This window comes from Hippopotamus amphibius, chromosome 2 (assembly GCF_030028045.1).
Source record: "Hippopotamus amphibius kiboko isolate mHipAmp2 chromosome 2, mHipAmp2.hap2, whole genome shotgun sequence".
NCBI classification, from domain to species: Eukaryota; Metazoa; Chordata; class Mammalia; order Artiodactyla; family Hippopotamidae; genus Hippopotamus; species Hippopotamus amphibius.
Genome location: NC_080187.1, coordinates 149,337,720 through 149,362,105, shown reverse-complemented (window position 1 = coordinate 149,362,105; position 24,386 = coordinate 149,337,720). Strand labels below are relative to the sequence as shown.

Genomic DNA, 24,386 nt, shown 5'->3' with positions numbered 1-24,386 from the left:
AATGACAAGAGGAACTTTTCCACTCCTTTTTTACCTTCTGTGCTTCAGTTCTAGTATTTTTTAATGACATGTCTTCAAGTACACTAATCCTGTTCCCTGCTGTGTCCAGTCTTATAAATTCCTAATTTCAGACACTATGGTTCATATTTCTAAAATGTCCATTTGGTTCTTTTAAAATGTAGTTTATTCTCTATTGAAAAGTCCATTCGTTTCATCCATTTTCCCCTTTATTTTCTAAAAAGTATTAATCATAAGATCTTATCTGTTAACTCCAATGTCAGGGTCATTTCTGAGTCTGCTTCTATTGACTGTTTCATTCCTTGATAATTGGTCTCTTTTTTTTTTCTGCTCCTTTGCATATCTAATGATTTTATTGTATGCCAAGTATTGTACATAACACATTACAGAGGCTCTGAATTATGTCATATTCTTTTAGAGAGTGTTAAATTTTGTTCTTGCACACAGATAAATTACAAAAGGAACATTTTGATCATGTTGAGGTTGAGGATTTGTCTTTTGCAGTTTTACCCTAGTTTCTATGGTGTAGCCCTTACTTCTAGTATGTGGTCCTTGTTCATAGGGCATGGACTTTCTGAAGTCTCAATTGAAAGCTCCGGTGTTAGCCAAGTATGTCCCGGCTGCTCCTGAACTTGAAAATCTCCTAGCACTATAGTCTCTGAAATCTTTGCTCAGCTCTGCAGCCTCCTGGTAACCTGGAGTTTCATCCTACCCATGCACAGTGTCAGATTCAGCTAAAGATGTGATGAGGAAAAAGAGGGTTTGGGGAGCAGATTTTTTTCACTCCTTTTCTGAGGCTCTCTTTTCACAAGTACACTGACCCAAACCCCAGCAGCCTTGGCAGCCCCAAACTCCAATGCTGTTTCCTCCAACAAGATTCTTGCTTTCTGTTTGGGCTCTGTTTCTCTGCACCGTGATTTGAAGATAATTTCAGAGCTTCAGTTCAATCCTCAGATGTTCCCTTCTGTCTACCTTCAAGCAGAGAGCACAGAAAGTAGAGAGAGATCAAGAGATAAATTGCATCCTGGAATGCTTAGTTTCCCCAGGATGACAGTAACCCAAATAGGGAAAAGGAGAATAGTGGAAGTTATAAACAATGGGAGTGGTTTTCATGTGTTTTGGAACATTAAGATACTGGAAACTTTTGACTTGGGCATAGGGAACATGATAACAAGATCAAAAAAGACAAAACACACCAGGAGAAACATTCCAGGTGAATTCTTAAGATTTCACAAATTGAGCTAGAAAGTATGCATTTAAATATTACTCTCAGATTTAAATCTGAAAGGGTAAAATTTCTAGCACGCAATAAATATAGAGAAGGTATAAGGATCAATGTACTTGCTCCATCCTCTGAAACAGAAGAGGGCAAAGAGTCTGAAATAGGTCAGAAGACACTTTAGCTTAGCCCAAACTTTGGCAACTAATTCAAGAATACAAGGATCATGTTGAACAAAAACAACAAAAAATCATGGGAAACAACTAGAAGAGGAGAACGCAGTTGTTTATTATCTTTGACATTTAAGATTATATAGGTGAATTTTGATCTTTCCTAATAGAAATATGGGCAGAAGAAATAAACAAGACATTGAATTTTAAAAAGAAAAGCAAATGGCCAAAATCATAAGGAAAAAAAGTTTAAATAGAAGCACAATTAAACACCTAATTGCTTTTTTTTTTTCCAGTCCCCGCTGCATTGCTTGTGGGATCTTAGTTCCCCAACCAGGGATCAAACCTAGGCCCCCTGCACTGGGTGTGCGGAGTCTTAACCACTGGACCGCCAGGGAAGTTCCCTAATCATCTTTTTTTTCAATCCATGAACATAGCATAGAAACTAAGCATGGAATAATTTATATAACCAGCAATTCAAACAATATAAATGTCCCGAAACGGGTGGATGGCTTAAATAAATTATAATGATTAAAGGGCTGTATGGATATGATCCTATTTCCACAAAAATACAGCTATTTGTACATATAGATGTGGCTACACATATGCATGGTCGGAATAATATATGTTAATGCATTCATGATAGTTGACACCAAAGACTGGGATTGTGAGTTTTCTTTATGTTCTTTTGCTTGTCTTTATTTACATATTATAAAGCGAATATGTATTGTTTTTGTAACAAGAAGTCCTCCCTCATCAATGCCACAAAGATCTGGAATTTTTTATGTATGGCAAGCTTTTTCTTACTTAAAACTATTAATTCATTTTAAGCCATGTGGGCCTACTTTATATATGGGGTAAGGAATTTTCACTGTTTCAAAATCTGTAAAATGGAAATAATACCTACCTTGGAGGGTTACTGCTTTACTTGTGTTAGGCAATAAACTCAATAACTGATCAGTGTTTAAATCAAACCAAATTTTTTTCAATGTTATTAATTTATTTTATTTAACGCATCATATCAAAAATGCTATGATTTAAACAATCAATATAAAAATTATGACAGATAGTTTACATTCTTTTTTTTCTACTAAGTCTTTAAAAGTTGGTATGTATTTGACACTACACATATTAATTCAGACTGATCACATTTCAAGTACTCAATAGCTCAGTGTAGGTACTGGCTACCTTACAGGTCTGAGTAGGTTCATACTATACTATTTAAACAAATTATAAATGCCTGATATATTCTCATTAGATCTATTCTCTATAGACCAAGTTACTGCTACTGTTTAGGAAATGGCTCAGCACTTTGGCAATATTTACATTTCCTAGGTCATCACCACCTGTCAAGCCCAATTGTTGAATTTGGATTGTTTCAGTTGATGAGAGCCGGGGGTGGGAGGTGTCAAGATTTCTTCTTTGTAAACTAAATGTCCATCAAGAGAAGGAATGGATAAAGAAGATGTGGTATATATATATAGATGGATAAATTGGAAGATTGGGACTGACACGTAGACACTACTATATATAAAATAGATAACTAATAAGGACCTACTGCATAGCACAGGGAACTCTACTCAATACTCTGTAATGACGTACATGTGAAAAGAATCTAAAAAAAAAAGTGTGGATATATGTATATGTATAACTAATTCACTTTGCTGTACACCTGAAACTAACACAACATTGTAAATCGACTATATTCCAATAAAAAAAAAAAAATGTCTTTGATCCCTGTTGTCTCTTATGAGGCTTTTCTCCTGCCTCTCCACACCCCTCCCAACCCCCAACACCCAGCTCCTTCTATGTCATCCCATCCAAGAATCTGACCTGCCCACTGCCTTCTGGGTCATTCCTCCCATATTCATGAAGGACCTGGGCTCCTGGCTCTGTGTCTTCCTCTCCACCCTCACTCCTGTCTTAATCCTTGGGGGATCCAGTATCTAACTATTCAATGTATTGGCCTTTCAATTCCTTAAGCTCCTTACCTCCAAACCAGCACAGCCCCCCTCTTCCCATCATTACCCTCCAGACCCAGGTCTCCTGACATAATTTCAAGTATCTTGCTCTCCTTCCAGCTTACTTTCTCTAATACCCGACTTTAATAATTCTTTGAGCTGGGACTTTCCTGGTGGTCCAGTGGTTAAGACTCTGTACTTCGCTGCAGGGGGTGAGGGTTAATCCCTGGCTGGGAAGCTAAGATCCCGTTTGCCATGCAGCATGGCCAAAAGTTTAAAAAAAAAAATTCTTTGACCTGAATCCCTCGATTCTCTTCCCTCTGTTGCCTTTCACCTCCCTTGTGTCTTGGTATGTCATCGTTACAGTCCATTTTTTAAAATATCTTCATTTCTGGGACTTCCCTGGTGGCGCAGTGGTTAAGAATCCACCTGCCAATGCAGGGGACATGGGTTTGATCCCTGGTCCGGGAAGATTCCACATGCAGCAGAGCAACTCAGCCCGTGCACCACGACTACTGAGCCCACATGCCAAAAATACTGACGCCTGTGTGCTCTAGGGCACAAGAGAAGCCACCGCAATGAGAAGCCCACACACTTGCAACAAGGAGTAGCCCCTGCTTGTCACAACTAGAGAAAGCCTGCATGCAGCAATGAAGACCCAACACAGCCAGACACACACACACACACACACACACACACACACACACACACACACAGGAGGGTGAGTAAAAAATTATCCGCACTCTGGTTATATTAAACTTCTGTTGGCTGCACTGTCTTATCAGCACTTTCTGTTCAAGGCTACTGTCTCCCCAGTCACTGCTGTGCGGGTGTGAACGTGTTACATCAGTTCATTTGCAACTGCAGTGCAAGCAAAAATGGATGCCCTGCTTGTGATTTGCATGAAAGAAGAGCAGCGTGCAGTGATTGGTTTCTGTGGTCTGAGGGTGTGCACGTCCACACACTTCTGCCCACACTGTCGACACTCTGCAAAAACTTTGTTTTGAGGTGTTAAGCATCCTCCCTATAGTCCTGATCTTGCTCCATCAGACTTTCACCTGTCTGGTCCCCTGAAAGCAGCCCTACGAGGACGAAGATTCACTTCTGATGAAGAAGTGAAGACAGTGGCACATTCGTGGCTCACAGCTCAGCCTAAAACATTTTTTAATGAGGGAATATGACAGCTTGTTGACAGATGGACAAAGTGTATTGAAAAGCAAGAAGGTTATGTAAAAATGATGTGTTTGTCTTTTCTAAAAGTTAATTAAAATAAATTCCACAGCTAGAGTGCAGATAAATTTTGACTCACCCTCGTGTGTGTGTGTGTGTGTGTGTGTGTGTGTGTGTGTGTGTGTGTGTGTGTGTATTTTCACTTCCCTTGCTCCTTTCTCCCTCTGTCATACATATTTAGCTGGCAAAACTCCAATCCTAGTTGAACCCACCTCGTGGCTTTCCTTGTCCTTGCTTCTGGTGACCTGAATGTCACTGGAGGCAAGTCTAGAATCTGGATGACTGGTTCACTTTAAAAGTCATAACCACAAGCTGGAACAGGCAAGCAGCACCACATGGCAAGTCCGTTTTTTTTCTTTAGTAAATCTACTTTTCTTTTCCCCCCAGATGACAATTGTATTATGTTAGGCTACTTCTCTCTCCATGTGCATCTGATGACCAGATGTCCTTTATGGAAGCTCTGTCCCCTGAGACACTCTCTCTTCCCTTAGTGCTGTTTTCAGGACCACCCGTGAGTGTCCCTTTTGGGGCAGTGGTCTATTTTTGGCTAGAACCAACATATTGAGGTGACTGATTCATGCAGGTCCTAGGCATCGGTTTTTCCTTCCTCCATCTGCTAGTCACAGGGAACCTTCTCCAGGAGGCCATGTGTGAGCTGGTGCCTTGGTAGTATAACAGGGAAGAGCCATTAAAAAAAAAATTATTTATTTATTTGGCTGTGTTGGGTCTTCATTGTTGTGCGTGGGCTTTATTTGTGGCAAGCAGGGGCTACTCTTCGTTGTGGTGCGTGGGCTTCTCATTGCAGCAGCTTCTCTTGTTGTAGAGCATGGGCTCTAGGCACGCAGGTATCAACAGTTGCAGCACATGGGCTCAGTGGTTGTGGCACTTATGGCATGTGGGATCTTCCCAGGCCAGGGATCAAATCCATGTCCCCTGCATTGGTAGGTGGATTCTTAACCACTGTGCCACCAGTGAAGTCCCAAGAGTCAACTCTGACTCCGTGTTGGGTCTGTTTCTTTGACTTTAGCCTTCGCTTTTTGTTGCTTTTGTTATTATAATCATATATAATGGCCTGCCTAGGGAACCCTGTCCACCTGTGAATGGCTGCAAGAAAGAAGAAATGAACACAGCCCCTCCCTAGGCTGGCCATTCCAGGAGATGTTTTGCAAGATTGATGACCCTTTTTACTTCACTTCCTCTCCACCTCTCCCTCTCTATTCTGCCTTTTTACTTTAATTCCGGCTGTGATTCTGTAAAAGAAATTGGCATCCAGACCCTGATAAGATGGGTTTTTGGAGACACGAGTCTGCCACCTTCTTGGTCTGCCAGCTTTCCGAATAAAGTCATATTTCTTGCCTCAACACCTCTTCTCTGATTTATTGGCCTGTCATGTGGTGAGCAGAGTGAGCTTGGACAACAGTAACAGTGCCACAGAAGTGGATGACTTCGTAGATGTCTGTTTGCAGAGTTCACTCGTGCACTCCAGAGCTGTTCAGGCCTAACCTCAAATGCTCTGTTCCCACTGTGCGCTGCTTTTGTGCCCAGCCCCGCCTAAGAACTTGGTGGGTTTGCCACCACTCAGAACCTACTGGTCCTTCAATGACTCACCTCAGTCACACGGTCTCAACTGGGACCCAGGAATATGTGAGGATCTGCTTTTCAAATGGAGACTCGTTCTCTCCTATGGATAGCTTGGCCTTGTTCCTGAACCCTAGGGGGCTGTGCTGGACTCTTCTACCTCACACGGTCTCCTTACCTGCCATGAGATCCTCTCACACCATGGAATTCGCCAGGTCACGTGGCCCTAGGGGCAGTGCCGCTCACATCACATCCTGAACCTAGGGCAGAACCCTCTCCTGCTCTGGGCTCTGGCCAGGAAGCCTAAGCAAGACATAGAAATAGCTCATTCATCCCAAGACACTTTTTTTTTTGAATTGGCTGCGTAGGGTCTTTGTTGCTGTGTGCAGGCTTCCCTAGTTGCGGCGAGCAGGGACTATTCTTCATTGCAGTGCTTGGGCTTCTCACTGCGGTGGCTTCTCTTGCTGTGGAGCACAGGCTTCTAGGTGCTCGGGCTTCAGTAGTTGTGGCACACGGGCTCAGTAGCGGTGGCTCGCAGGATCTAGAGTGCAGGCTCAGTAGTATGGCTCACGGGCTTCGTTGCTCCGGCATGTGGGCCAGAGCAGAGCTCAAACCCATGTGCCCTGCCTTGGCAGGTGGGTTTTTAACCACGGCGCCACCAGGGAAGTCCCCTCAAGACACTCTTATTTTTTTGACTGCGATGGATCTTCGGGAATGCTGCGTGCGGGCATTCTCTAGTTGTGGCGAGTGGGGGCTTCTCTTTGTTGCCGTGCACGGGCTTCTCGGTGCGGTGGCTTCTCTTGTTGTGGAGCATGGGCTTTAGGTGCTTGGGCTTTAGAGTTGCAGCACATGGGCTTCCGTAGTTGTGTTTTGTGGGCTCAGTACCTGTGGCTCATGGGCTCTAGAGTTCAGGCTCAGTAGTTGTGGCGCACGGGCTTCGTTGCTCTGCAGCATGTGGGATCTTCCCGGACCAGGGATCAAACCCACATCCCCTGAACTGGCAGGCAGATTCTCAACCACTGCACCACCAGGGAGGTTCCTAAGACACTCTTTTAAGTACTTATTTGCTTTGCACTTAGGAACTTCGAATTCCTAGGTTAGCATTTTGTAATGTAAAGTTTATTTTTTGTCACCTACCATTTCTTTTAAGTGTCCAGGTCAGCACTGTTCCATAGAAATATAATATGAGCCACATACATTAAATCTAAATTTTCTAATAATCATGTTACAAAAGAAAAAAGAACCAGGTGAAATTAATTTTAATAATATATTTTACTGGATTCAATATATCTAAAATATTTTCAACATGTGGCACTAGCCACATTTCAAGCACTCAATAGTCATACGTGGTGAGTGGCTGTCTTTTGGAGAGCTCTGATCCAGACTCCTTCTCAAGGAATTCCTCATATTCATACACAACTTTAGAGGTTACAAAAATTTCCCCATGCCTTTTCTAGTTTGTTCTGTGAGAGAGTTCAAAGAGGCTTAATCCCCTCTATGTTAGAGATGAGAAAACTGAAGCTCGGGGAAACAAACTAATTTGCCCAAGATAACCCAGTTAGCCAGAAAGTAGCAGAGGTGGGACGCAGATCCGGCTATTTTTCAATCTAATTATATTTTGAATAGAGCAACTGGTTCCCAAACTTGTCTGTACATTCAAATTACTTGAGGATCTTTTAACATTTCCACAGCCCAGGCCACACACCAGATGGGTTAAGTCACAGTATCTGGGGTGAGACACAGGCACCAGGAATATTTGAAGCTCCCCGGTGGTTTCAGTGGGTGGCCATGTCTGGGAACCACTGATATACATCCTTAATAGTCGAAGTGTCCTCCGTGAACCAGCAGCATGGGCGTTAGAAATGCATCACTTCAGTACGGCACAGGGAATATAGGCAACATCTTATAATAACTTTAAATGGACTATAATCTATAAAAACATTGAATCACTATGTTGTACACTGGAAATAATACAATATTGTAGATCAACTATACTGAAGGAAAGAAAGAAAGAAAGAAAGAAAGAAGGAAAGAAAGAAAGAAGGAAGGAAGGAAGGAAGGAAGGAAGGAAAGAAAGAAAGAAAGAAAGAAAGAAAGAAAGAAAGAAAGAAAGAAAGAAAGAAAGAAAGAAAGAAAGAAAAAGAAAGAAAGAAAGAAAGAAAGAAAGAAAAGGAAGAAGGAAAGAAGGAAAGAAAGAAAAGGAGGAGGAAAGACATATGCCATTTCAGATCTTGGCCAGACCTGCTGAAACAGAATACACCTTTACACAGGATCACCAGGTGAGTCCAGTACACACTAAAGTTTGAGAAGTAGTTGTATAAAATATGGTATTTTGTTTTTAGATGAAAGAAAAGAATACATTTTTATTATGGGGAGGGCTGTTGAAAATGGCAAGAGTTGTGACTTCAAGTTGGTAGCCTTTCTGTTTTCATTAAATTAGTGTTATGTAACTGTAATGCTGTTTTCTTGATTTTATTAGGACTATATTTCTAAATGACTATGAACTCCTTATCTACTGCATACATGTGACTGGAAAAGACTCCAGAGAAATGGTCCTAAATCTCTTTCCATCCATTTCTCTCAAGCTTTAAATGGTACTGAATCTTTGTTTAACAAAATTAAACATTTTTCTCATTGTCAGCAGATATACTAAGAATTTACACTGTGAGCGATGTGGACGGGTGAGATGGGGAATAAAAAACTACTGATATAGTTCCTGTTTTCAGGGGGCTTACAGTTTGTAGCAGAAAGCAAATACACCCACCCAAATAGCTATAGATCAAAAGAGAATATAGGTTATGAAATGAGGATGCTTAAAGTATCCTATGATTCAGAGATGGGAGAGGTGACTTTCTGCTCCTGGGATTAGGGAGGCTGTCATTAAGAGGTGGCCTTTGTGCTGAAGGATTTGGACATTCAGGGGTGGAGGGAAGCTGCTTTTACAGGAGAGGACACCCTCTCTGGTGGGGCTTTAATCCTCAGGGCAATGCTGATGTGTCTTAATTATGATGCTTGGTTGTAAGGGACAGAAACGCACCCCACTTCCTGGTTAAGGCAGGAAAGGAGATTTTTGACTCACAGAATCCATAGATTGAACGACCAAAATGTGGGAAGGCCTCTGGACCATCAGAAACCACAGACTCAAAAGATGCCAAGACTCTCCCTATTTTTCTTTTTTTTGCCACTGTCATCCTGTCTTATATGAAAATGGCTTCCTCAATATGCTAGAAACATGATTACAAAACTTCCTGTCTTTTGTTTATATCCTACACCTTCTAATACCAGAGAATAAAATCTCAGGTATCTGGTATTTGCTTCAAAATATATGGAAGGAGAGGAAACAGATAGAAATAGAGCTTAAACAAGATTGGCCATGAATTGGTCATTGATGAAGCTGGGTATTAGGTACATGCAGGTTCATTACGCTATTCTGTCTACTTATATATATGTTGGAAATTTTCTTTAAATTAAAAAAAAAATCCCCAAGAAGGAATTATCAATATGTTAGACTGTCTTTTTCTTTTTTTAATATTTATTTATTTAGGCTGCATTGGGTCTTCATTGCTGCACAAAGGCTTTCTCTAGTTGCAGCAAGCGAGGGCTGCTCTTGGTTGCGGTGTGCGGGCTTCTCAGTGTGGTGGCTTCTCTTCTTGCGGAGCATGGGCTCTAGACGTATGGGCTCCAGTAGTTGCAGAGCGTGGGCTCAGTAGTTTTGGTGCACGGGCTTAGTTGCTCTGAGGCATGTGGGATGTTCCTGGACCAGGGATTGAACCCATGTCCTCTGTGTTGACGGGCAGATTCTTAACCACTGCACCACCAGAGAAGTCCCCTATTAGCCTGCCTTGATCCTACCTCTGGATCAAGCCATAGTAACTAGGGGAGGTGCTCAACTTGGAAGCTCTAGTGAGAACCTCATGGGTTGGGAGGAGCTGTTCTCAGAAAAAAAGGGGGTTCTATTTTCCAGGGAAAAGGAAGGGAGGAATCCAGGGTAGAGAGCATCTATACCATGCTGACTCCTGCCTTTATTACCTGCCCCCCTCTCTCTCCAGGGCTCTAGGCTCTGAGGATCACATGCATGTTCCATGTGTACCTCCAAGTTGATAGGATCAAAATGAAACTCTTGATCACCTGCAGGGTATTCTTCCCCCATTCAGTTGCTCCAGACTGAAATTTCCGAGTCATATTCCATTGATCTTGCTTCCTCATAATCCCCCATCTCTATTTTGTCAATTCTGCCCCTGAAGTAATTATCTGCTCCATCTCATCTTCCCTATTCCCAGCTCCAGTGGCCCAATTCAGAATTCTCCCAGCCTCAGTCACTCTGAAGTCCATACCGTCTCACGCAACACAGCCCGGCTTCCTACCAGCACCAACTTAATCATTTCATTCTCTTCTTTGTTGTCCCATGACAACCATAAGGCATTAGGGTCATTCAAAATCTGGTCTTAAACCACTTCTTTTTTTTTTCTTTTTGGCCTTATCACATGGCATGTGGGATCTTAGTTCCCTGAGCAGGGATGGAACCCGTGTCCCCTGCAGTGGAAGCGTGGAGTCTTAACCACTGGACCACCAGGGAAGTCCCCAATAAAATTTTTTTTTAAAAGCTTCTTTCCATTTGTACGCATTGGGGTCTATACACCAGGTACATTTATTCTTCTGTACTTTTGCATATGCTGCTTCTTCTATATGAACACATTGGCCGAATTCTATAAGTGTCAGCTTAAAGCCTACCTCCTTTACTAAAATCTTCTCACCCTTCCCCAGCAGTGCTCATTCCTCCTGTGTGACATCTTACACACCCTTTTAGTGCAGCACTTGTGACAGCACAGAGTAATGATCTTTTCACATTTGCATCCTCTTACCCCCACACAGAAACCCAGTTTCAATCATAATGAGTGTATCCCCTGTACATAAAATAATGAATAAATGTCTCAATACATTTGAGAGCTACAACACAAAATAGGCTCTCCTGATTACAAGGAATATCCAAACCCTAGTTCAGCCACCTATTGAAGATTAAACTTGGATGTACTCAGGGCCATTAAAAGGAACTCTGTCCTGACAAAACCCATTCTACTTTTGGAGAGCTCTAATATGGTTCCCCCTTACCCTGACACTTAAGTCCTGCTCTCTGCCACTCACGTCAGCAAGTCCAAGTTCTAGCCCTTGGAACCTCCAGAAGGACAATCAGACTTCCGAAATCAGCTCTCATGTTCTTCAGACTAAATATCAAATGTTCTTTCAAGAATTCTTCAGAAGGCAGGGTGTGAGTAGCTAAGCCTCTGAGCATGCTTCAGCCTGTCTCAAACTATCTGCATATGTGGCTCCAGAATTGCATGCAATACCCAGGTGTGGTCAGATTGGGACAGGACAGCAACAAGGAATGAGTGAGAAGGATTGTGAGTGGTATTCAGGGCACATCTGACTTTGCATAACACAGTACCGGTTGCCATAGTGATGCTCAGTGGCCCACGATGGAGAATGAAAGAGAGAGGTGTTTGTGTTTATCTGGGGCTGGCAAGAGAAGAGTCCTGAAGGATCCCAGAGAAGAGGACCTCTCTTGAGATCCATTCCATCCAACTTTACCATCTCCACGCCATCATCTTGGTCCTTCTGTACCTTGAAGACATTGGCATCTAAAGCAAACTTGTTTAGGGACTTCCCCGGTGGTCCAGTGGTTAAGATTCTGTGCTTCCAATGCAGGGGAGGTGGGTTTATTCCCTGGTCGGGGAACTAAGATCCCACATGCCACATGGGTGGCCAAAAAATAAAAAAATATTTAAAAAAAAATTTGTTTAACAAAGCGGGTGGGGGCGGGCAGTTAGGACTCTGTGCTTTCACTGCCGAGGACTCAGGGAACTAAGATCCCAAAAGTTGCAAGGCAAGGCCAAAAATAAATAAATAAATAAATCAGTAGTAATAAGAAAGAAAGAAAGAAAGAAAGAAAGAAAGAAAGAAAGAAAGAAAGAAAGAAAGAAAGAAAGAAAGAAAGAAAGAAAGGGAAAGAAAGAAAGGAAGAAAGAAAGGGACAAAAACCCAGAAGACTTGTGAAACCAGTTACTGTGGAAGACAGGTTCAACGTATACAGGAAACTGACACACGAGAAAACTATTTGAAAGATTATATGAATGACACATACAACCTCATAATAATGCACATTTCACTGGTAATAATGTGGGTTTGGGACCATGACATAGTGTAGTAAATACAATCTTGCAAGAATAGAGTGACTTGGTGTGACAGGAGCTCCAGATAGGAATATGGGGATTGAAAAGGGTATACACCCTTTAAGTGAGCAGTTATGAGGGAAACTGGACTAGCACTACAGACCCACAGAGCACGGGCGCATATGGTGGGCCAGGCACTGCGTCGGGCCCTGGAGAAGTGATGACAATTGAGACAAACATGGTTCCTGTCCTCTTGGCGCTTACGGGCCATTGGGGCTTAAGGTAGAGAGGGTGGCCTATTTCAGGAATGAAGAGAAGGTTCTTGTGAGGTAAGGAGTAGTTAGAGACAAAGTTAGAGAAGACAAAGACCTCAGAGGCCACGTGAAGGAGTTTAGACCTCATTGTCACGTCAAGGGGATACCACTGAAGGATTCAAAGCAGGGACATGACATGATCAAGTCTGACGGGGGACAGGAACCGAGGCAGAGACTAGAAGCTAGGACAGCAATCTAGGCAAGGAAGGATCATAGCCTGGGTTAAGGTAGGGATGGATGCAAGGCCAGCTAGGAATTAGAACTGGCAAGACCCTGGTCGATTGGAAATAGAGACTGAAAAAGAAGAAGGAATCAAAGATAATATCAAAATTTCTGGCTCTGTCTTCTGGGTAGTGCCATTCACTGAGCTGAGAATACGGGAGGAAGTTCTGGCTCAGTGGAATGGGGGTTGGGGGGAAAACTGAGCTCAGTTTTGGACATGATGAGTAGAAGGGGTCAGTGGATCACTCAGAGGGAGATGGCTGGGAGGCAAGTGGAAGAGCAGTTTAAAGATGTGGGGTGAGGGGACTTCCCTGGTGGCGCAGTGGTTAAGGATCCTCCTGTCAATGCAGGGGACATGGATTTGATCCCTGGTCCAGGAAGATCCCACATGCCACGGAGCAGCTAAGCCCGTGAGCCACAACTACTGAATAAATAAATAAATAAATCTTAAAAAACAAAAAAAGATAAAGATGTGGGGAGAGTGGTGGGCTAGTGTTCAAGATTTGAAAGTTGAGATTATCTGGAGAGAAGCCCTCAAAATGCTGTTCTGCATTTGCCCGTGTCTGTGAAAGAGACCTGGAAGCAGACTGCAGAGTAGGTACCTATTTTAACACCAACTCCACTCATACTTGTTCCATATTTTCTTAAAAATAAATAAATCTACAAGGATTCAGTGCTCTAGAGGTTTTAGTCTGTCAAAGTAAGAACATAATTGTCTTCTTGGGGGACATGGCAAACTTCAAGAGCTAAATGGAGAATGGGGATGTCTATTAATACTTCACCAAAAGCTGATATCATGATTGTAAACACTGGAGTCCTAGTTATTGATTTAGAAGTTACTGACCTAAAAAGTGTATATCCCTCATCCCTGATTTTTCATTTTTCTTTCCTGTCTATTCAGGTTGGGGGAAAACGTTTCCGAGCATTTTACACTCAGATGGACTTACAGAGGGCCCCGGGGAACTGCAGAGGATCTAGTCTCTTTCAGAACTGCCAGTTGGTGATAAGGTTACATGCCGTAACGACAGACACAGTGCTCGGGTCAAGAAATTCTCTTGACTTATCAAAACTGTTAAGAATGCGTCTCATCATCTCCTGGGTTTAAGCTGTATCTCCGAAATTAGTGGGATGCAAATTATTTGACTTGCCTGTTTGCATAAGATGTCCTTGCCATGCTTCAGGGCATGCCAGACACAATCACACCATAATTACAGGAGAGCTCTGGGGACTGGCTTCAATTAACCAAGCTGCTTCTCAGTTATCATTATATTATCCATATTTATAGCATTTGACATTTCCACAGTGCTCTTTAATCATATCGTATGTGGGTTGCCTTAATCTAAATCTTTCAACATACTTGGGATACTGGCTGTTCCTGTTCTCTGGATCTTCCAGATGGAGAAATGAGGCGTGGACCAGCATCCAATGATAGAGTCTGAGAGTTACAGTCCCAAGTCATTTGGGCAGGCCAGCGGTGGTTAAGCATTCATACCAAAAAGCAAAGGCCTGCTGGGTAAGGTCAATGGGATGCTAAGACACTGGACTAAAGGCAAAAAGACACTCTTTAGTTCAAAGGTCTGAGGACGGGACTCGCCTAGCTAGAGCAATGGAACCTCTGGAGCCAAGCATGCTGGCAACCACTATTCTATCAAGGCAAGAGCTGTCATAGGGCTTCTGCGATCACTAGGCTGAGTTAACTCTGACTTCCTTGCTCCTTCTTCCTTGGGTCTAATAGTTCTCTATGCTCTCCTGGCTGGACAGCGGAGCTTGGGGCAGGGAAGGGAGGGTTGTCTGAATCTGAGATACTGAATATAGGACCCCACCATTTTCTCCCTTCTGATTCCCCCTGTAGCTGGAGCATGGACTCTCATTGCAGAGATTCTGACAAAGTCTTACATCTGTTTATGAATGGATAACATCACTACTCTGATTTGCAGCAGCTCCAGAGAAAATATTGATGCTACTCACAACAGACAGTTGTCACATTCGGTTTGATACGCATCGTTTTGCAGGTAGCTCTATGATTTTCTTTGCCCTGTCTCCTCCAGATCAATGGCAGGACCATCGAGAAATGACACCATCAGGTTCACAGAGAACACGACTGCTCCTCTCAACTCTCCAGGATTTCTTTCTTTCATTGTAAATCGCAAACCTTATCCCCAAATTTATAGATCTAGAAATCATTTGAACACAGGACTGGATTTGTTAGAAATATTTTTGCACTGAACATGAAACCAAATGAATGCTAAATGGTGTGGTGATTTTTTTCTTCTTCTGATTTAATGAATATCATGCTTTGGTTTTGCTTTCTTTCATTAGATGAGTAATTTTAAAGAAAAAAACCCTATCCGAGATGCCTTCCAAAGTTCCGTGTTTGATCAAGCACCGCAGGTTTGTTTTGTAAATGTCATTACTCAGCGAAGTTCTTTTTCAAAGAATGGCTTTCCCAGAACTTCAGCCGGGTCCTCACTGCTACTCAAACTATAGTCATACGTTGTCACATACTCCAAGGCAATGTCCCAAGCCTCAGCTTTTCTTATTAACACATCTAATCCTTTCTCTCTCCATGGACCTTGATAGATAACCACCCATGCAATTTACTGACCAGCTGAAGAATCCCTTCAACCTCACACACTTCATGTCTTTACCCTTTCTCTTTCATTTACAACTGACCTTGCAGGTGAAATGTCCTTGGACAAGCCTGGTCCTCTCTTTGTGCTCTTGTTTCTCTTCCACCCTTAGGCATCCCCTCTTGACTCTTCAGTTTCTTCTCCTTGTATCCTTGCCCCCGCCTGGGAAAATATCAAGTCTCTATCTTATTAAAGAAAGCCTTTCCCTAAAAACAAAATGTACTATTTCTCTTCTACTACTCACCATGGAATTTCTCTAAACCCAGTCAGTGAGTTGAATAGCATCCTGCCAAAATGCATGTCCAGTGGAAACTCAGAATAAGACTTGATTTGGAAATAGAGTCTGAAGAATTAATTAGTTAAGAATCTCTAGATAAAATCATCATGGATTTATGGTGAGCCCTAAATCCAATGACTGGCATCTTTATAAGAGAAAGGAAATGGATTTTTGGAAAACTAGGTTTGCTCTGATGGTGAGACCATTATCTTCCCAGTAACCAAGGCTCATGATCACATTTGGCCTCCTTACTGGGTTAGTTTATGAATCATACTGATTCTACCTTCTTTTTTTCTTTAAATTTACTTATTTGGTTGTGCAGGGTCTCAGTTGTGGCAGGTGGTCTCCTTAGTTGCAGCAGGTGAACTCTTGGTTGCAGCATGTATATGGGATCTAGTTCCCTGACCAGGGATTGAACCCGGGCCCCCTGCATTACGAGCGCAAGTCTTAACCACTATGCCACCAGGGAAGTCCATGATTCTGCCTTCTTAATCTCTTGCAAACTGTCCTCTTCTTTCCACCCTACTGTCAGTGGTTGGGTCAGACTTTTTCCTTCTCATTCCCTTTGTTTCAATGAACTGCCATCTGCTATGGACCCTGACATTCTCTAATCCCTCCATAATTTAGTATCAATGTGTTTTTTTGTTGTTTTTGTTTTTTGCTGTGTTGAGTCTTCGTTGCTGCACATGGGCTTTCTCTAGTTGCGGCGAGCGGGGGCTACTCTTCATTTGTATGGGCTTCTCAGTGTGGTGGCTTCTCTTGTTGCAGTGCATGGGCCTAGGCAAGTGGGCTTCAGGAGTTTTGGTGCACAGGATCCAGTAGTTGTGGCTCTTGGGCTCTAGAGCTCAGGCTCAGTAGTAGTGGTGCAGGGGCTTAGTTGTTCCACAGCATGTGGGATCTTCCCGGACCAGGGATTGAACCCGTGTCCCTTGCATTGGCAGATGGATTCTTAATCACTGTACCACCAGGGACGTCCGCTATGACCTACCTCTTAACCCCACCTAAGTAATCCCTAGAGTAATGTTTCACAATCGGTCACTACTGTTTCCCACCCCCAGCCTTTTTAGATACCTTTTCCCCCTAATTATCCCTCCCCATGAAATTTGTTGGTTTTGGTTTTTGTTTTTTTTTTAATATTTGCTTATTTGGCTGCATCAGGTCTTAGTTGCAGCACGTGGATCTTCATTGCGGTGCTCAGCCTTCTCTCTAGTTGCTGCATGCGAGCTCTAGAGCACACAGGCTTAGTTGCCGCGCAGCATGTGGTATCTTAAGTTCCCTGACCAGGGATTGAACCTGCATCCCCTGCACTGGAAGGCATATTCTTAACCATTGGACCACCAGGGAAGTTCCCCCGTGAAATTTGAATAACACAGACACAGTATATATTTTCCATGTTCTGTGGTCCTTTGGAGAGCCACAAACCACTGTAACATCAAAGATTGTTTTGGCTCCTTCAAGAGCTGTCTTCACTTTCTTGGAGGTGATGTCCACTCCAGCTCAAGAATTGAGAGTGCATGCCCTAGAGGGAAAATGAACTTTGGAATCAGAACCAGATTCAAATTTCTTCTCTGAGATGTACAGGTTGTGTGACTATGGAGAGGTTGTTCAACCTCTATGGTCTTCAGAGTCCCCTGTGCAGGCAGGGAGGCTCTCTTAGGACTGATCTCGGATGGCCTCAGCCTGCAGCGGCTTGAAGCAGGATTTCGGTTCCCTGATAGAGATTGAAGTCAGGCCATGGTGAGAGTGCTGAATGCTAGCCACTAGACCACCAGGGACCAGTGGCCAGTGACAAGGCCCTGGCCCGTCAGCTGTGTAGAAATAAATTCCCACAAAGATGGAAAGTAGTGAAACGAGTATTTATTAGGAGGAAAAATGGTATGTGTGGATGGACACACAGGCGGGTTCAGAGAGAGAGTTGTGCCCTCGTGGTGATTTGAATCACTTACATGGGGCATTTCTTCCAGGTTTCCTTTGGCCAATCATCTTGCTTTGCCTGGTTCTGAGTCCATATTTGGTTCATCTCAGGGTCCTCCCGTGTGTGTGTGTGTGTGTGTGTGAGCATCCCTTAGGCAAGGTGGATTCCAGCAAAGAGGCTTATGGGTGGGTTGACATCACTCCCCTTTTGACCACCAAGGAGCCTTTCTGCACACGTATCTCCTTGCCTTGGAGAAGAGGCATATGTGATCTTTCATCTCTTATCTGGGCAGGGTCAGCTTCTCCTCCCTCCTGCTATTTTGGAGTATCTGTCCACAGGGGACAACTCCAGCTGCTCAGCCTGGGGCCTATCTAGCTCCTGCCTCGAGACCACATCACAGACCAACTTCTCCTCTGTCCAATCCGATGTCCTTCACAGATCTTGATCTTAAAAGCACTCCCTGACAAAGTTCCCACATGCTAACCTCCATCTCAGAGTCAGCTTCCTGGGCAACACAACCTATGACAAGTCCCTGCTTACTGCCTGGCATGGAGGTAGGGCTTCATAAATATGAGTTCTCTCCCCCCAGATGCTGCCAACTTCCTGGGTTGCCACTTCAACTGCCTGTCCCTGTATGTTCTTGATATTTTCTCTTGCTCAAAAGTCACCTTCTCGGGGAATTCCCTGGCAGTCCAGTGGTTAAGATGCTATGCTTTCACTGCTGAGGGCCTGGGTTCGATATCTGGTCAGGGAACTAAGATCCCACTAAAAAAAAAAAAAGTCACCTCCTCCTTGAAGCCTTTCCTGACTACCTGCTTTCCCAGGGGTGGAGTATAATTGCTTCTCTGATGCTCCACAGTATGTTCTATGTGCCTCTGCTAGCACTTGCCTGACTGGGCTGGCACAGAACAGGAACAGAATAGTTGCTGAGTGATGAAGCAAGTTCTGCCTGTCTAGCAGGACTTTCTCCTGTTGTCAGAAGCTGGGGCCACCCTCTTGGTGCCCATCCCAGATTAGAGAATATGTATCATTTCTAGGTTCCAGGTCCTGCCCCCACTTTGTTTATGTCCCACTAAGCCCATTTATGTAAAGAACACAAAGTTCTGATTTTGTTAGAAGCCATGCCATGGAAGGCATGGAAAGCATCGGTGTGATGGGTCTTTGGCACACTAGTGCACCACCTTCTTGGTCTGTTGGCTTCCCAAATAAAGTCACTCTTTCTTGCTGCAACAACTCATCGCTCCATTTATTGGTCTGTCATGTGGCTAGCAGCATGAGCTTGGACTCGGTAACGAAAGCAGTTTTTAAAATGAGATCTGGATATCCCAGCTCTTTACTGATCTGCATGGCACAGAGCAGATGCTCAATAATATTTTGCTAAACATTTGACCTAACCAGGGAAGGGTTAGCAAAGTGAGCACAGCAGAGGGACAATGAATACGAGGGGGGCTTCATATTGAGGCTCCAATAAGAACATTATTGACATGATTCACTGTCCATAAGACAAAGGTCAGGGGAATTCCCTGGTGGCTCAGTGGTTAGGACTCCACAATTCCACTGCTGAAGGCCCGAGTTTGATCCCTGGTCAGGGATTAAGATCCCACAAGCCACATGGGATGGCCAAAAAAAAAAAAAAAAAAAAAAGGACAAAAGTCAGCACAAGCATTCTGGGCTGTCTAATCAAAGGAGTGGGTAGCAAGAGAATGTGTAAGAGGTTCAATGGGAGGCAAGAAGAAGGGTGAAGGAATAGGACGTTGTAGTCGGGGGAAGGAATCGCAACCTCCCGGGAATGACACAGTGCTGTATGATAACGAGAGCCAGGTGGTGACAACTTTTCGGTCAGGAGAGATGAGGCAACAGGAAATTGTGAGGTCAGGCGCTTCACCTGGAATGCTGTCACTGTGAGCACCGCCTTCATCATAGGGAAAGGGAGGCAGAGAAGGGAGGAGGGGAGGGTAAGCTTGCTGCAAAAAACCCACCACAGAACAGAAACACGCATCCCTGGGCTAGGCAGGTATCAACACTGAGAACCAGATACCAACACCATGCAGCCAGATAATGCGGACTCTGAGACAGAAGGAATGATCCTTGAGGGCGGGGTGTGGGTTATCTTGTTCATCTTTGTATTTCCTGCAGAAACCATCACATTTCTGGCACATAGTAAGTCTTGGTAGAGCTCTGCTTAACTCAATTGTAATAAAACTATTTTGTTCTCATGTGAATGGAAAATTATCTTTGGGATGTTAAATTTTATTTATTTTTTGGCTGCTCTGGGTCTTCATTGCAGTGCTCAGGCTTCTCGGTGCGGTACTACGGCTTCTCTTGTTGTGGAGCATGGGCTCTAGGCACGCAGGCTTCGGTAGTTGTGGCGCATAGGCTCAGTAGTTGTGGTGCACAGGCTCAGTAGTTGTGGCACATGGGCTTAGCTGCTCTGCAGCATGTGGGATTTTCCCAGCCCAGGGATCAAACCTGTGTCCCCTACATTGGCAGGCGGATTCTTTTTTTTTTTTTTTTAATTTATTTATTTATTTATTTTTTGGGGGGGTACACCAGGTTCAATCATCCGTTTTTATACACATATCCCCATCTTCCCTCCCTTCCTTGACGCCCCCCCCAAGCCCCCCCCACCCTCCCCGCCCCAGTCCTCAAAGGCATCTTCCATCCTGGAGTGGCAGGCGGATTCTTAACCACTGCGCCACCAGGGAAGTCGTGGGATGTTAATTTTTGAAGAATCTTAAAGTAGCCAGAAGAACATCTTCATTATTCTAAAGTACTTTCTTTCCTCCTTTTCTTCCCCTGTTTGTTTTATAATAACCTTTATTCCTTTTAAAGTATAAAATAATATATGCCCAGAACTAAAAGAATATACACATCTATGAGAAACAACCAACCAACCAAATAAAAAAAAAAAAATCCCCATAATCTCATTGACCAGTGATTTTTTTTTTCTGGGCCTAAACTTTTTTTTTTCTTCTTTTTTTGGCTGCATCTCGAGGCATACAGAACTTCCCATACCAGGGATTGAACTCACACCCCCTGTGGTGGAAGCCTGGAGGTCTTAAACCACCCCTGGACCACCAGGGAAGTCCTAACCACTGGACCACCATGGAAGCCCTGGGCCTAAACTCTGAAAGTATATCTACAAATTGCTGTACATATTTTGTGTTGTTTTTCCTCAACACATTGTGGATATTTTCCTGTGATAACAAACGTGGCTCTTTCATTTCGGTTTTCATGGCACATATTGATCTACTGTCTGAATGTGCTATTATTTTCTTTTTTAGACTTTGACCTTCTCAATGTTTTGTTTTGTTGTGTTTGCCATTATAAACTACACTGTCATAAACATCCTAGTATTTATTTATTTATTTGGCACACGGGCTTAGTTGCTCCGCGGCACGTGGGATCTTCCTGGAGCAGGGATCAAACCTGTGTCCTCTGCATTGGCAGGCAGATTCCCAACCACTGCACCACCTAGGAAGCCCCATCCTAGTATTTAAAAATCTATGCACAAAATGGATCATTTCCTTAGGCTAAATTTCAACCTGAATTACTTGATTACAAGTTTGACATGTTTTAAGTCTTTTAATATATGTTGTCAAGCTTCCTTCCAGAAAGTTATATCAATTAATATTCCCACCAGAAAGTTGTATCTGAGAGTGTTTACCTTTCTACATCATGTCCAACAGAGTACTAGTGTTTTTTATTCCTTTTTTTTTTAAAATTTGGGTCAATGCAAGAAGGTTAAAAATAAATTTTTTAAATTTGCTTTTTTAAACTGAGTGTAGGGCTTCCCTGCTGGTAAGGTGGTTAAGAATCCTCCTGCCAATGCAGGGGAAATGAGTTTGAGCCCTGGGCCAGGAAGATCCCACATGCCGGGAAGCAACTAAGCCCGTGCGCCACAACAACTGAGCCTGCACTCTAGAGCCTGCAAGCCACAACTACTGAGTCTATGCACTGCAACTACTAAAGGCCACACACCTAGAGTCCATGCTCCCCAACAAGAGAAGCCACCGCAATGAGAAACCCTCACACTGCAATGAAGAGTAGCCCCCACTTGCCACAACTAGAGAAAGTCCACGTGCAGCAATGAAGACCCAACACAGCCAAATAAATAAATAAATCTTAAAAAAAAATAAAAAATAAAAAAATAAACTGAGTCTAAACTTTTTCTCATACACTTATTGGTCATTTGTACTCCTTTTGACAAAATGCTTGTTCATGTATTTTGTCCATTTTTCCCATTGGGGCATACTGTCTTTTTTTTAAAAAAATGAATTCATGGCAAATAGTCTTTCAAAATCCTAAAATTTAAAAAAATATAAATTTTTTATTATGGAAAATTTCAGATATATACAAAAGTAGAGAATCATATATGAAACCCCCATATACTCATCAACTCAACACCCAGATTCAACAATTATCAACTCATGGCTAATCAACCTTGTTTCTTTTTCTTTTTTTCTTCTTTTATTTCTTTCTTTTTCCTTTTTTTTGGCAGCAAATCCTCAACATCATCGCATTTCATCTGTAAAAACTTCAATATATAGAAAACTGAAAATCATGCAGTCAAATCACCAATTTTTTCCTTTGTGGTTTCTGCCTTTGGTATTAAGCTCAAAAATATATAAATTTTCATCTAAATTTCCCAGTTGTCTTTTGGTTTCCTTTTAAAAAATCTTGGATTTTTTGGATCCATCAGAATTGAACTTTATCTTTTTTTCAAATAGTTAACCAATTATCAAAATAAGTTAATATAATCCTATGAATGTGAAATATCAACTTTGTCACACCTGAAATATTTACAGACAGGTAGATCTGTCTGGTCTTATGCTGGTGTTATTGTTTTTTTGAGTATGTACTTAATATTCATTACTGTAAATTTCCTGGAATAACACTATAGGTCAATCATTCATGTACACTGTTTTCATGTGCAACTATCCAAAATTCTGGAAAAAAAACCCCCGTAAAATTCAAGCCATGACACTGTTCACTGTCACCTTAAAATTAGATTTGCAAGCTCAGCATATAAGAGGCTGTTCCTTCTCACTACCCATTTTTAAAAAATCACTTATTTAATCTATTACATCTTTGCACATTAAAAAAGCAATTAGAAATTAGTAGAAATTGAATTCCAATAACTAGTAAATATGTTTTGAGTTCCTATTATGTGCTAGGACATATTGTTTGGTGCTGATTGTAGAGGGAAAAGCAAGTGGACACAGTTCCTATCTTCAAGTAGCTTACCAAGTCCAAATTCTGTGATCAATTTCAGGGACTTGGGCCGCCTGTTAAGAATCCATGAATAGGTGACAGGATGAGACTAGTAAGAAATGCAGGTCTGAGGACATAATCATCTGTGTGAAGAATGGAACTGTGAAAACACCAATCTGTGGGGGGTTGGTGTTTTATTTCTTTCGATCCTTATCTCTGCAGGGCTTTCTCAGCATCTGGTGGATCTAGGAGCTCTCCCCAGCTGGTTCCAGTGACCTCATTTACAACACCTTTGATAAGAGCCCTCAGGCTGAAAAAGGCTCTGGGAAAAGACACTTTGCCTCCAAAAGCTTTTAGTTGAATGGTGGGCCCTTAACCTAATTAACACTGGCTTAGATCTCCTGGAATTGCCTCCAATGTCATCTGTACTATGATAAAAATTATAAGCTTGATTTTCTTCACATTTCTGAAGAAAATTTGTTTAATAGATATCGCCACAAAAATCTATCCCATCTTTAGTCATATTTTTTAAAATATTTATTTATTTATTTGGTTGCACCGGGTCTTAGTTGCAGTAGGCAGGCTCCTTAGTCGCGGCTCATGGGCTTGTTAGTTGTGCAGCGTGCATGTGGGATCTAGTTCTCCAACCAGGGATCAAACCTGGGCCCCCTGCACTGGGAGCATGCAGTCTTAACCACTGTGCTACCTGGGAAGTCCCAATTTTTTTTTTAATGGGGAAAACAGCAGGATTCAGCCATAACTGTTCCATTGTTGATCAACAAACTGTTCTTTGACTTTATTGAGAAAGCAGTTAAGAACAGTGTAAGAGCTTTTGCTTTTCATTCCTGAGTTAGATTCCTAATTATTGCATTAGGCTACAGGTAACAAAATACTCAGCGACAGTTACATAAAGTGACTTATTGTTCTCACATAACAAGAAGCCCAGATGCAAGCAAAGCTGGTGTTAACTATGCCATGAAGGATCTAGACTTTTATCTTTCTTTTCCACCATTTTCAACTATGAAGTTCATCCTCATTGTGGCAAGGTGGCTCCCAGAGCTCTAATAATAATAACGCCTGCCACCCAAATGGGAACAAAGGGAAAGGGCAGAGAGAAACATTCCAGATGAGTCTGGCTCTGTTAAGTCTTTCTAGAAGCTCTGCACAACTCTCCACTTAGAGACTAGTAGCCAGAACTGTGTCATGTGGCCATCTTCACAGCAGGGGAGGCCAGGTGACTGCGCGTCTTAACTGGCAGCATTATCAACTGGAACAAAACCTGAGCCCTGTTAGTAAGAAAGATGGGGAGAATGCCACAACTCCTTAGCCAGAGGACATGTGTAGTCTGTTCCTGCAGGGGGACGCTGGCATGTGCTTTAGACTTCTCTGTGTCTTCCTCAAAGCCTATACTCCAATAATACTGCCCCTATCAGAAGGAACAGCCTTGGTCTCTTGATGTATTCCCTAAATC

At 42.8% G+C, this 24,386-nt stretch overlaps 1 long non-coding RNA gene across 2 annotated transcripts in view; it reads right to left on the bottom strand.

Moving 5' to 3' along the window:
- The window catches only part of LOC130844104 (uncharacterized), a 64,907-nt gene that overhangs the window by 37,063 nt on the left and 3,458 nt on the right, over nt 1-24,386 (bottom strand). For both annotated transcript variants that reach the window (XR_009051179.1, XR_009051180.1), the window contains one exon: nt 15,553-15,671. This is a non-coding gene — a long non-coding RNA (uncharacterized LOC130844104). The remainder of the gene's footprint in view (nt 1-15,552; nt 15,672-24,386) is intronic.